At 35.6% G+C, this 13,923-nt stretch overlaps 1 protein-coding gene across 2 annotated transcripts in view; it reads right to left on the reverse strand.

Annotated features, from left to right (window-relative positions):
* The window catches only part of LOC100887913 (transcription initiation factor TFIID subunit 12b), a 55,650-nt gene that overhangs the window by 23,523 nt on the left and 18,204 nt on the right, over positions 1–13,923 (reverse strand). The window contains exons 2-3 of one of the 2 annotated variants that reach the window (XM_011669642.2): positions 3,833–3,955; positions 2,182–2,304 (exon numbers count right to left, since the gene is read on the reverse strand). The gene's annotated coding sequence lies outside the window, so the exon portion shown is untranslated. Of the gene's footprint in view, positions 1–2,181; positions 2,305–3,820; positions 3,956–13,923 lie in introns of both variants that reach the window. The other variant, XM_003730256.3, reaches the window with a different exon arrangement.

The raw sequence follows: 13,923 nt of genomic DNA on the forward strand, positions 1-13,923 counted from the left end.
GGTTATCTCATTAACTCAGCTCTCAACTAACATAAGAAAAAGAGGATCATGGGGGACCAACAGGCACCGATTGGGGAAGTTTTCTATATAGAGGGAGCAACTAGCAACAAGTAGGACAGTAGGGCTTTAAAGTCTCTAGATAACACCATTCTGGCTCTGAGCAGATGAGTCTATTCCCATATGCTCTACACCCAATCCGTCTACTATCCATATGGTCTCATTATCATTTGGTCTAATGACCATTTAGGCTAATGGTCTGTTGGTCTAATTTCCATTTGGTCTAATATCCAATAAGTCTACTACCCATTTGGTCTAATTCCCAGTATGTCTAATGCCCAATTTGTCTACTAATCATATGGTCTAATAATCACTTAATCTTCTTAAGTAATACTTATCATCAAATGATAATTAGACCTTATGGCTGAGAGCCAGAGGAACAGTAACAAGTTGTGTGAAGGTACATAGTCATTACATATAAGCCCTTCTGACCCTCAGCAGATGATATATCATATGCTGAGAGCCAGAAGGAAGGATGTTAACACTGCGTGGGGTATAAAGGGCCTACATTTTTCTGGCTCTTAGCTGACAAAATATATAGAGGGGGAGTACGTATTGAATCTGGAGACATTGTTTCCTTCCTATTAATGTGTCACCTATCCCATACTTCCCTTATCCTTATGATTCAGTATGATAAAGTACATGCAGCAAAAGGCCATTCTGCAAACTTTTGAGATTAGCATTACCTACAGATCGCATCAAAAACATTTGCCCACTGCCTAGTAGGACAAATGAATTTATTATAGGCCAAATAACAAAAATAATGTGTTTCTGTCCGGACTTAAACAAAAAAAAGGAGGCAGGGCATTACTATTTGCTATTCTTTCCAAGATGGTTGCCATGCTAATTATAGCTGGCCAAGCCTATTTATTCACAGATATTGTGCTATAACAGTATATTGATGCAATGTATGACAAAACAAATGGTTTGTATCAATTGCAAGGCTATTAAAACACAATATATATCACAGGCTTTTGCTTTTTTTTTCCTGAATAGTAAATAGTTTTTAAAAAGAGGCGGGCAGGGACGAGAAACACTTCAATTTTGTTATTTGGCCTTAGACCTATAGTATACACACACACACATGATCACAAGTCAGATGTCACATCCCTTGTAGCTATTCACACTTGGGATGCCTAAAACTGATTTCTCACTTCACTTCCACTGACCTTATCCATAAAGGAAAAACAAATTAGAGAGATTGAATTGCAGCCGGAATGTCAGAATTGATTTTTTAAATCTTAGCATGCCACTATCTGCTTTTGTGTGTGAATGGCCATAGTATGGGAGACACGTCAGGCAAGCAGAATAACAAACTATACATGTACATGTATGTAGGTAGGTGAATGCTAACACGACTTGAGGGAAAATACCGTCTAGGCACACAATCGATGAGCATGTTTCGGATTAGAATTTGTCCTTCGATATTGTTTGTATAGTTAAGTTGTTAGTCGGGCAGGTAAATATTAATCTTTCCATGATCATTCAAGAATCAAAACAGTTCAATGTATGCTCCAACACACATACTAAACTAGTTGATTTCTTTTTGTCAGACTGTGACAATATTTCTGATCCATGGAAATAGAAAAACTGCTATCTTCTTTGTTTCTCAAGAGAAATATGAATGTGTAACAACACTTTAAAAAACCAACCATTTATAACTATACATGAATGAAAATGAACCAGCCTAAATTCATCTCTAAATGTTCAATTTAATTTAACTTTATTTTCAATTTTGTTGTAAAAAAAAACCTGATCGAGGCCTCTTTTGCAGTGCTTTGTATCAGGTTTGTGACATGTACAATAATGCAGTAAGGTAAAAGAAGCTGAAAGTGAATGAATAGACAAGATACCAGGAAATGATAGCACCTGAATGCATTGTTACATCATAATATTAGATTAGCAGAAGCTTCACTGGTTGTCTCTACAACAGAGTCTATACAGAGGACGAAGCCTTTCCAAATATGCGGGCTCACATATATAGATGGTAACGCAGTTTACAAAAGTTATTGTGAAATAACTGTTAATTAAAAGTCTCTTGACACAAAGTGTGTCACTCTATGTTATTCTTTCCACTTATGAAAGAAGGAAATCCTAACCACATCCACATCCAAATATTCTTACCTTATGATTGGCTATCACCAGCAGAGGGACAGGCCCTGTACAGTCCTTTACTACAAGGGTCGGTGTTCCTGAAGGTTAACATCTTGGACCTATCATATTCATCCACACAAGAGAAATGGCCTCCTGCAAGTGGAACAGATGATGAAGTTTAGAGCGAGTAATGAAATGATTCTACATCTGGACAAAAAAACCTTGGTTATTTCAATGTGTTCAAGTTTCCATACAGTAGCAGTCTACAAAACAATCCCACTTCCTTGTGTTTAGACAGAATGTATAGGACCTACAAGCCCATTAGTCTTTTACAGACAACGGACGAATAATAGCTCAGCTTTCTCTCTCGAGTAACTTAATCTCTCTTGCTCTTTTTAGTATCTTGTCAGGTTTAGCCTCGTCTCTACAATCGTGTTTTGTTCCATATAAGCCATGTAATGCTCGGCAAAACAAATCAGATGTGTTTTCTCCCTCCCTCTCCATTTACATTTCACTTTCCCTCAGTATGTTTCCCTTTCTGTCTTTCCTCTGCACTTCTTCTCAGCTTGCCCCAACTCCTCATCCACTTCAGATGCACTTAAACTCACTTTAAGCCAATTCTGCAAGCTGTAAGTAGTGTCTTTAAACCAATCAAGTCTGTTGGAGCACTACAAGAATAAGCTTTAAGTTTATACAGAACATGGCCATTGCCTTACCCTAGTTTGCTGAAGAACATTATATGTCACTGCTGAGCACAATGAGGGTATATTAACTCCATGCTATGGGCTATCAACACCCTACTGATTCTCAGCAAGATTCTCAACAATCCAGGCCAAAAATATATTTATGAAGGCCCTTACAGTTTTGTTTACTTGATAGACAATCCAATACTATAATAGGCAAACTAGAATAGGCAAACTTTTGTTTCTTCTATGTAGATTTTAGAAGAAGAAAAAAAAAGACACTTTATAATACATCATTCCCTTTCCTTTCTTTTATATTTGTTGTAAAAACTAATTACATGTAATTAGACATCCGATCCAGTAAAAATCTTTAGGAAATATATTCAATACACACGTATGAATATGGAACATTATCACAATGTATGGTATTTCCTTGTTATTGCTTCTCTAGCAATGACCGTAATCATGCAGTCATGGAATACCAAAAGATCACAGATTAATATTTACTATGACATGTACATGTAGGTATAGTGTAGGTACTAGTTAACAAACACAAGAAAAGACAGTGTTTGTTGACCATGTACAGTAATGCCAAGAATATCAATAATAAGGAAATATCCAGTTTCCCTTAAACAAACAGACAACTTTTTTTTAAAGGTGTTTTTAAATTAGACATTATGCATGGGCGTTCATAGAAATAGAAATATCATATCTATATCTTTGCTAAGATTGGAAGCGATCCTAAATCTATATTTTTGACAAAATAAAATCCAGATAAACTTTTGCCAGGGCATATCGTCCTTGTTTTCACGAAGTGACGGTAGTGAGGAAAATCGTAACGCAAAGTGAATACAATTTTTGTTCACTACCGTCACTTCGTGAAAACAGCGACGATATGTCAGATGACAACATGGATGTACATGTACATACTACATGCATATGTGAACAGAACATGTATGAATACTTAACATTCTCATTAAACTTACCATACTATTTACATTGATTGATGGGTGAACTCGAACTTGAAGTAATCCTGATTATTTCCTTTCAGTTCTGATCCTTTTTTAAAGTTAAAATTCCAAGGACTAATGTTCACTCGAGTTTACAGCATCCACATCTCACTGCAAAGACAGGAAGAATAAAAAAGGGTACTTATATTTATTTGATCCTTCAAATTAGGGGAACCCCCTAAACAGACATGTCAGAGGATATACTTATAAAATTGACAGATGACAAGGCACATATGCACAAATATACTTGCATGCATGCACTTGTATGCATAGTACTAGTAGTACATGTAGTACACATACTATTGTGCAACAACAGGGGAATCCCCTAAAATATTGATTGTGTGTAGATGACTGTAGATTGACAAACAATAAGAGTGAATAGACACGTCAATGACTAATCACAGGTGTGAGCTTCAGTGTATTGCAGCTATCCAAAGGGTAGAAGCCTGATAAAATGAAGATGACATCATCAATAATAACATCTACTCCTCCCACTTCACACACATTAGACATGATACAGTGTACAGGTGTATTTCACAATCTTCTATACTTTATAGAAAGTAAAATGAGCTGTGGAAGATGTAAAGAGTTAGCGATATCACATCTACATATATACAGGTGTACATAGGTGACAAAAACATTATGAACAAAACTAAAAACCCATATCAAACTAAAGTTGCACATTGTGAATTTTAGATTGTAGAATTTTTCAACAACTTTGTATTTACTATTTAGCTAAGGTCTCTGAAAACAAATTTATACACTTAGTCTGCATGACTCTGTTTCATCTAACACTATCCGAGTAAAAAAATGTTTGTTAATTAATCCTGTAAATAACCTTTGAACTCTTTTATAGCCACCCAACATCATCCAATAAACATTACCCTTAATTGTACTTAATTTTTTTCTTCCTCTCTGCAATATCATGAGACACAAACCACATTACACGAATCAAACATCTCTGTCCACAGGAGCGGATGAAAACATTATGCAATGCAGTCGCAACGGTTAATCACGGATCGCAAACAACCCTGTTTTGCAGGGAAGTTGTCGGCGGGATTCGCAGAAGAAGAGTTTGGGTTTCACTGCTTTCGTTTTGGCGATGGGAAGTAATTAATCTAAGGGGTAACTCTAGGAGGGCGATGAGAGTCACACAATTGGCTCTAGAGGGGCTCTAGAGGGGCAAAGAAGGGGTGAAAAGCTGCAGGTGGGGAGTACCCTTCACAACAAGCTCGGAAAGAGATAGACATTGCACCATCCTTTGAAAGACTCATCACAATATCAAAGAGAAATAATTCAATTTACAAGCTCTTCCTTTGCTCCCCAGTAATGATTTGCAAATCACATCACACTAAACAAGAGATTATTTTTTTAACATCATGTTAACAAGGTAGATTACACAATTTTTAATTTAAGAGTTAGTTATCTAATGTAATTTACAGTTTATTCTTTACTACTAGCAAATTGTGGGATACTTTTTATATACCGTGTTTTTTTTTTCTTCAAATTTTAGAGGGATGTGCTTCTCAGCTCCCATCTGTTTTTTTTTTTTTTTTTTTTTTTTATAGCATGTGCATGATCTACTTTAAACATCTTTAATTATTTCATCTGTTTGAAGCAAAAAGGAAATTAATTTTGTTTTAAATGATGTGAGTTAATCGCCTTTGGGCTCTAAACAGACAATTTATACTGTCACAGTGAAACTTTAAACACAGAGTTTATAATTTTTCAAGTCCATTAATGCTTTGTTGTATAAAAAGCACTCCTAGTCATTTATAATTTGAATATATTAATATTTTCGTAAAAAATGCACATCAAACATTAATCAAAAGCAGACAGCTGAGTGATTCCATGACATTTGCTCCGGCGACAATTGCTCCGCTGTAAATTTCATACACTAATCGAATGGCTAACTTCAACCCTGGATTCAACACTATACCCTACCCTAAACCTAACCCTAAACCTAACATAAAACCCTATTGAAACCCTAACCCTAACCCTACATCTTAGACGAAATAAAGCCCGGAGCAATTGTCGCAGGAGCAAATGTCGTCTCACCAGCTGAGTTCATCAGTAACTATGGACATATACAGCTCATTAATCGTTATCACACAATACTCTATACAAATATTGTATATGTATTGCCAGAGGTCTGGCAGGCAGAGAGGGAGGGCCATGCACACTTGATCAAGTACGCAATTTTCCCTGAGTACCGCGGTTCCATTTTACAGGGTAATATCCGTCACATTTCACACTTCAGGTGTCAACTACAGACAGTCCTTTGTGGCCTGCCAGAAGGGCGTTAACTCATATACTTTTACATGGAGTTATCGCCTTCTGGTTCTCAATGTAGATATTGTTCTTCATGACCTGCCAGACCTACTCTATTCATGCTTCATCAACAGCAGCTGCGCACAGCAAAATCATAAATCGGTTTTTATTTTCAACAATTCTGATTTTTTTTTTGTGTGTGTGTGTGTGTTAGATTAAAGCTATCAGTTGGTGCTGGCATATTAAGTTATGATAATTTAAATCATTGATTCCGAATGTATCACTGATTGTATCATTGATCTAAATAATCATTTACCGGTATTGTTCATATTTACATGATTTGTTGGATCTACTGTACAAACATGTACATATTTAAAGGACACACTTCATCAATACAGTTCTAATCACATATTCAAATTATATTTTCAGACATAAAAAATACCAACTCTGCAATTGGCCTATTAAAGATGTCGAAGTACAAATGTAATAATTTTTAAACCAAAAGCAAACTATGTTTATTCCACACAAAATATCTAGGTCTATTATTAAGCTACGATCAGATAGTGAAAGTTGACGAGAATGAAAATGAAAGAGTTATAAATTCATAAATCATGATCACGATCTTCAGGAAGAGAGCAACATACAGTAGCTAATATAGCTCCAGTAAGGTCATGAATCAAATTTAATTTGTTATTTGTTATTAATGAATTATTACAATCACATGCATGTATAATCATTAGTAGGTAATAATTTATTTGTACAGCTTTCAATCAATCTATTTTAAATATTCTGAACAGTTTGGAGGACAATTTTTTGTAAAGACCAGAGTAAAGTATGCATGTACGTGTACATGAATGTTACCTGTATGAATGGCTTTAACGATCGACAAGTTAACAACTTAAAAACAGGATATTTTACCTTCGTTGCTACTGCTGCTTTTATGTATATTATTGTGCCATCTTTTGGTGAAGCATTATCATGCGTACATTAGCAATTGGTCATGCATTGTGGGACATGGCAGTCGACACATGAGATGGCAGTGTATATATATCTGAAGTAGTGTCAGTAGAATACCCTGCCTTCAATTTGATCCAGGGTCCGAAATCGGACTGACCTAAAAGCAAGTTATTTGACCTCGACTTAAACAGCATGCAAGCTCTGACCTCAAAACAGATAACAACACAATAACAGCAAGAATTGTTTTTCCCAATGAAATAAATTGCTTTTGGCATAGTTTACATTTCTTCAAATGCAAAATACAAACATCAAACAAGCAGAATACAAAAAAACATATCGTTAATTTCTGGCTCGCTACAACGCTTTCCAGATGTGTCCTCTCAAATTACTGTCTACTTCTTTGTTTACTGCCTGTACATTGTAAACTCCTTAATCATATGATTCATATATTCCTGTCTATTAATCATCCTAATGTATTATGCAATGCTATGTACCATAAAGCCTCTTTTTACGCATGATGGAATAAAGCACCTAGCTAGTGGGGCAGAAAGTGCGGCAAAATAAAACTAATTTACAAGTTGGCCTTGATGAGCAAGTTGGGGTGAACAAAATGAAGCTGTGTGCAAAAAATACCATAACATCAAGAGCACTCGATCATCTTTATGTTATCAGATATATATATATATATATATATATATATAGATGTATCATTATTATTTTGCCACAGTAGATTTTTGGATATGATTTTATAACTTCATATGTGAACGAGGGTGCGATGGGTGGAGAACTCATATGCTTTTCACACTGGCAATATTTTCCTTAACCCTGTACTATAGGTGGGGTTAAGGGGGGGGTCTTAACCCCACCTATAGTACGGGATTAAGCCTATTCCACTTTCTGTTCACACTGGCTTTTACCAAAGTGGGCTAAAGTTGGCTAACCCCACCTATAGTACGGGGTTAACTAACCCTGCAAAATAGCAGGGCTAACTCCGCAATTGTGGTGCTAACTCCTGCTAACCCCGCAATTGCGGTGCTAAGCAAACGAATGAGAACAGAAACGAAAAATAGTCCGGTACTACGCAATGGAGCGTATCGCAGCTGGCCAGATGCGAAGTATGTCCTATCATAACATACACGATATCCGGGGTTAACGAAATGCAGTGAGAACAGCGGGAATTTTCTTATTCCGGAATAGGCGGTAGTACGGGACTAAAAACAGCGAGTGTGAAAAGCCAAAAAAATAGTCCGGGGTTAAGCAAAGTACGGGGCTAAGCAAAGTACGGGGTTAAGCAAAACCAGTGTGAAAAGAGTATCAGGGAACTCAGCATGCATAACATCTGCACTCCAGACTCAAATCTGCTTGCTATAAAAACTAAAATCAGGCTTTTTCGACAAGCTGGTAAGGGAATACAAATACAACAAAACACTGTCCAGACTATGATCGTGTACATTTAATATTGAAGTTTTAAACAGGGGAAAATCCCTGATAAACCTCTCTTTGTTTTTTTTTATCACCCTTTCTGCAGGTTCATCTTTTGTTTTAATGCTTTTATATTTGATTGTAACTTATATGGTCGTTTTATGAATCTGTGGAAATAAATGAAATTGAAATGTTGATGCATGAACTATGAGTGTACATCATTTAACTTTGCCACGGCAGAATTAAAATGATGTGGCAGTTCACGACGCGATATGTGAACGGTGCCTAACACTTCAATGGTGTGATGGGTGAGATCGTAGAGAACCCAGCATGCATAACATCTGCACTGCAGACTCAGACAACATAATCTCTCCTGGCTATAAATATACAGACTGTTTGACAAGCTGGTACGGGACAGTACAAATACAACGAAATACACTGTCCAGACTACAATGTATTTACATTTACAGAAGATTATAGACATAAATCTTGTACACCTACACATGTAGATATATGTGAATCATTGGTAAGGACATACATGTACATCAGTATTATGTAGAGCTTGATTGTGAAGTTAACTTTCTTGTAATGACAAAACAAATAAATTATAAAAGAATTAATCAAACATTATAACAACGTGAATGCTCAAAATTATGCTTGTTATCAATATGCTCAAAACCTGAAGTACAAATAATCAAGATATATAATTTAGCTAATAATGAGTGATGACAAATCAAGCTATTTCTTCTAATTAAAAGTTTTCTGAAACTCATTATAAACTTCTGCAGTAGTACGATACCTTTACTTCCAAAGATTTTAATTTTTGCATTTATCACATTCTGCAATGAAACTCTTCATGCACACATGGCATATTCCACTTGTATGTGGCTAGAATAATCAAATAATCACTGTCTCCATGTGACTCACACATTAAGAAGTGCACATGAAATGACGCATACATGACCCAACATTCAATCCCATGTGCACAGTCCTCATGCAATGCGATGTAAATGTATATAGATTTGGTTCCCTCAGTCCGCTTTAATAAATACAGAGGCTCAAATTGTGAATTCGCTCCGGGTTCATTAGGCCTGGGTATTAAACATGCTCTGATCTCATGCAGGGCTCGCAGCTAGGCATGACACTTAAAAGTTTGAACTTTCGGGTATGTTTCGTATAATTTAAATTCAAGCAGAGGTATGTGTACATGTAGGCTCATGTTCATGTTTGCAGGCATCTGGATAAATGTAAATCAATCTACATTTCAAGATTAATAAAGGTTCACATTCTAGGCGGTGTAACACAGAGGCCAAAAATCTGGATTCTGTCATCAATTATCCCATTAAAAATCCTCTAACGAAGCAAGAAAATTCTCCCCTGAAAGGATTTTTCAAGAGACACCGCCTATGTCATACAGCATGTACATGTATGAAGTAGATGTATGTAGGTATACATTCATTTTCGATGTAACAAATTTAATTTTTATGGTCAACCAAGCTTGCAATGTGGTATAGTTAATCAACATCGATGGTAAATATGGGGGTAAACTGTAAACAAAATTTCAATCATAATACCATGCAAGCACTATAGTAGCGAATGTCAAGGCTGTTTTTGTTTTAATGATAAAATTCAGAGGTACTTTAAATGTCTTGTAAAGCTGTACATGTATGCGTGCATCTACATGATGCACTTGGGGTTTAGTTTATCGATGAGGGGTCGTTAGGAGCATCGCGTATGACTGATTGAGATGATACATAAAATGACATACACAGAGACAGATTGGGCCTATATCTTCAGAGTACTGATGGTGGCTAGCTGTGAGAGAGGGGTGAATGTGTGGGGTGGCACCAGTAGTCTACATTCAGAGACCCTCTACAGCATTCATTTCACATCAGGGTTAGATAGCTGTCAACAGGCCAGGTATATATTGTTTTCAAACTCTCAAACACAACAAAATCTTCATTTGCCAAATCATTATTGATGAATTTTCAGGTAAGCCTTCATATACATGTACATGTAATCGTTTATAATTGATACTGCACTGTACATGTATTTAAGAATCACATTGTCACTAAATACATGTACATGGGAACATGTTGATCAAATTATATCCTAATCCAAATACCTGTTCGACGACCATTCATTTTGTTCTTCTCATAAAGAAAATAAATACATAACATACATACCACATGATTTATATTTAAAAATATCCACAATGAAAATATAAATATGAATAAGATAAATGGACTGTGCGCACACTTACATAGCGAATCCCTGAGAACATTATTATGAATATATTTCTTTGTCTGATGCCTAGGACCTCTTGGCAGACTAAACTTAACCAATAATAAAAAATATATGTACACAGTCAAATGTGCCCACCGATGTATTCCATACAGATCTGTCTAGTCATGAAGGGTCTGCCTATCAAGACTACAGCCAGAAGCAGCCATTAGGTGTGATAAAGCTGGGAGAAAGGCTATGAAAACCACATACCACACATACCAGCCAAATTTCACAAATGGTTTGGGATAGTGACAGCCTATCCCTGGATACTAAATCCTTGGTTTCATTAAAGAAATTTGTTTCTGTCACTGTTTTGACAAATCATTAATGGCAGCGTGAGTTATTGAAACTCTTGGATGAAAACTTTCACTGTATGCACTATGGATGGAAGTCTGGGCTCATTCCTTGCATCAATGAGACAATAAGGATATGAAAGAATGTTTTAAGGACCTTTACAGTAACTGAAAACTGAAAAATGAAACACTGCATTCCCAATTAGCATACATTAATTGTACAGGAATTGATATACCGATACATTTAAAAATCAATAAACAAGGAAGAGACGCTCTGTTTCAGCTGCTTTTAACATTGATCAAACTGAACAAAAATGACTGTCTACATGTACAGTATGTACTGTAGGCCTAAATAGTTGTGCATGCTATGAAAGGTCGAGTAAATATACAGTTAGCCCTATTACCCTATTCTATTATAAACATTGAACCCTGGGATTCTTAAGGAGTGTTCTGTGATACTGATCAAGGTATACTACCAAGGTGAAGAAGTATAAATCAGGACATTTGAGATGAAAACCAGTATTCTGTATCAAAAGATGCTGGTAGATAAGACAACAAGTCTGTCATAGAGCCATGTAACATACAGTACATGAACATCCTGTATGTACATGTAGGTACCGGTACTGTATTCATCACTGAATTTGTTGTAATATTCTGGCACTTACAATAAAAACAGACACATTATTCTGCCATATTGAATTCAATTATCAATTTCAATTTATTTATCATCCAACATATAAACTAAAAACATATATACAAAAATTGGTATAAGAATAGATGAAAGGATACCTTCAAAGAAAAGCATACGGCTGGTAAAACAGAAGACACCTGAAAATATCATATGAAAATATTTATTAACAAAAGGGATACAACAAAAGAATTCAGGAGTAATTTTGATCCGCAAAAGTTTCTTGCCACAAAATAATTGAATTACAACTGCCTCAACACTTTAATTTTTCCAATCTATGTGATGGATTCTTGATGCAAGAAGAATGCAAGTCTTTAACAATTCACATCGACAAGTTTACAATGATAATTATTTTTGCCATAATTTGTATTACAAAAGGTTTAATATACATGCAAAACCTAGCCCAAGTACTTTTCAATCAAAGAAATAGATTTGTCCAATACATGTAGCTGCTGATATCAAACCAAGTAATTAATGAGATAAAGAGCACCCCTCCTTCCTGAATCTGTTTTTGTTATTTTGTTTAATCGGTCATGATAACTAGAGTCATGCTCTGTAAAGGGCAGTCATAACACACTGTCTGTTAAAAGCTGAATGAGCATTTAAAATACTGTGTTTAAAGGTAAAGACCAGTTTTGGAAACGCCCCCCTTTCAAAGAAACGGAATGGAAGCTCTTATTACCAATCATGTGAAAGAATATGTTTTGACTAATACCTGATGATACAAATTTTACCGGGAAACGGCCTACTAGTTGATATACTACTGTATTTGGTAAATTATTATATTTATTTGGACCTGATAGGTATCACGCACGTGTCGCGCACATGTCGCATAGTCCCGTATACATCTTTCTGTGTACAGTGTTTGTAACTTTACCAAGACTGAGCCAAATTTCTTTTCATTTTGATGATTCGAGAACCTTGCAGTACACACCAATACTTATGCTAGATGATCAACCTTTTCTCATCGATTCCACAACGTTTCTTTCACAATGCAATGGCATGACCAGAACTAGTCTTTATCTTTAAAGTAATTATGTAATATCCTTCTGGCTCCAAACAGATGACATACATGTACTTGTACTTCTGTAGGGCAGCCTCCAAGTTTATCAAAAGTTCAGACATGGACAGTACAGTACAAAATATAAACGAGCTATCCAAGAGCTAAGAGCTTTAAAATCCCTAGAGTGAAAATGAAAAATTGCTCAAGATAGTGAAAGAAAATCTGAATGCATCCCTTGAAGAAATCTTACTAATGTAAATTCAAAAATCAATTTTTGTGCTTCAGCCTCTCCTAATCAGGAAAAATGTTCTTGACTAATAGTATCTGATTGTGATCTTGTTATACCCAAACAGGAAATACCAGGTAAAAATATTTTTGTTATTGGACACAGAGAACAGATCTTGCAAATAAATGGAGTTGGGAGTTCTTTCTACAAGTTTGAGGTACTTTGTTGCAGACGCCCACAGTGGGAAAGAAAAGTATGAAAAGTAATAGCGACAATTTCTCAAAATGATGTTGCTAGTAAATAATTGATACATCTGTATCATATTCAAAACAAAAGTATCATAATCGCCAAAACTCTTCATGTGCATATTTTGCTCCTTTAAATTTATTGGTTAACATTTAGGGTACATATACATGTACATTGTATCCACTCAGTAAAACTTGAGACAATTGAAGACATTTTGTTTAAAAAACAACGAGAATATTTTCTATCCACTTCTGTTTCATCCCTTAATCAAGTTGTACTTAAGTTTAAAATGAATACTGCCATTTGTTATACAATCGTCCCAAAATCACCTACCTCACCCCTATCTATCTCTCCCCGTTCTTCTCTGCAGAAATGGTCACACATACAGTACATGTACATTATACCATCCAATATGTTACAGATTTTGTAAAGTAGGTTATATCAACTTGAAATTCAAGAAACCATGCCTTTTTTGATAGAATGGTTTTCAAAGAAAACAGTGCCCAGCACATTTTCAGACTATGACAATACAATGAGCAAAATACGCAACTGGCAGCCTGTCAAAACAAAGTGTAAAAACAAGACATTGAAAAATATACACGTACACCTGCGATGAATTTAGGACAGCAATTTAGAGAATAATGATGGCCCAACTTTAACATCATTGCTTGCTTTCAACACAAATAC

The sequence above is a fragment of the Strongylocentrotus purpuratus genome, unplaced genomic scaffold (assembly GCF_000002235.5).
Source record: "Strongylocentrotus purpuratus isolate Spur 01 unplaced genomic scaffold, Spur_5.0 spur5_scaffold_14, whole genome shotgun sequence".
Taxonomy (NCBI): Eukaryota; Metazoa; Echinodermata; class Echinoidea; order Camarodonta; family Strongylocentrotidae; genus Strongylocentrotus; species Strongylocentrotus purpuratus.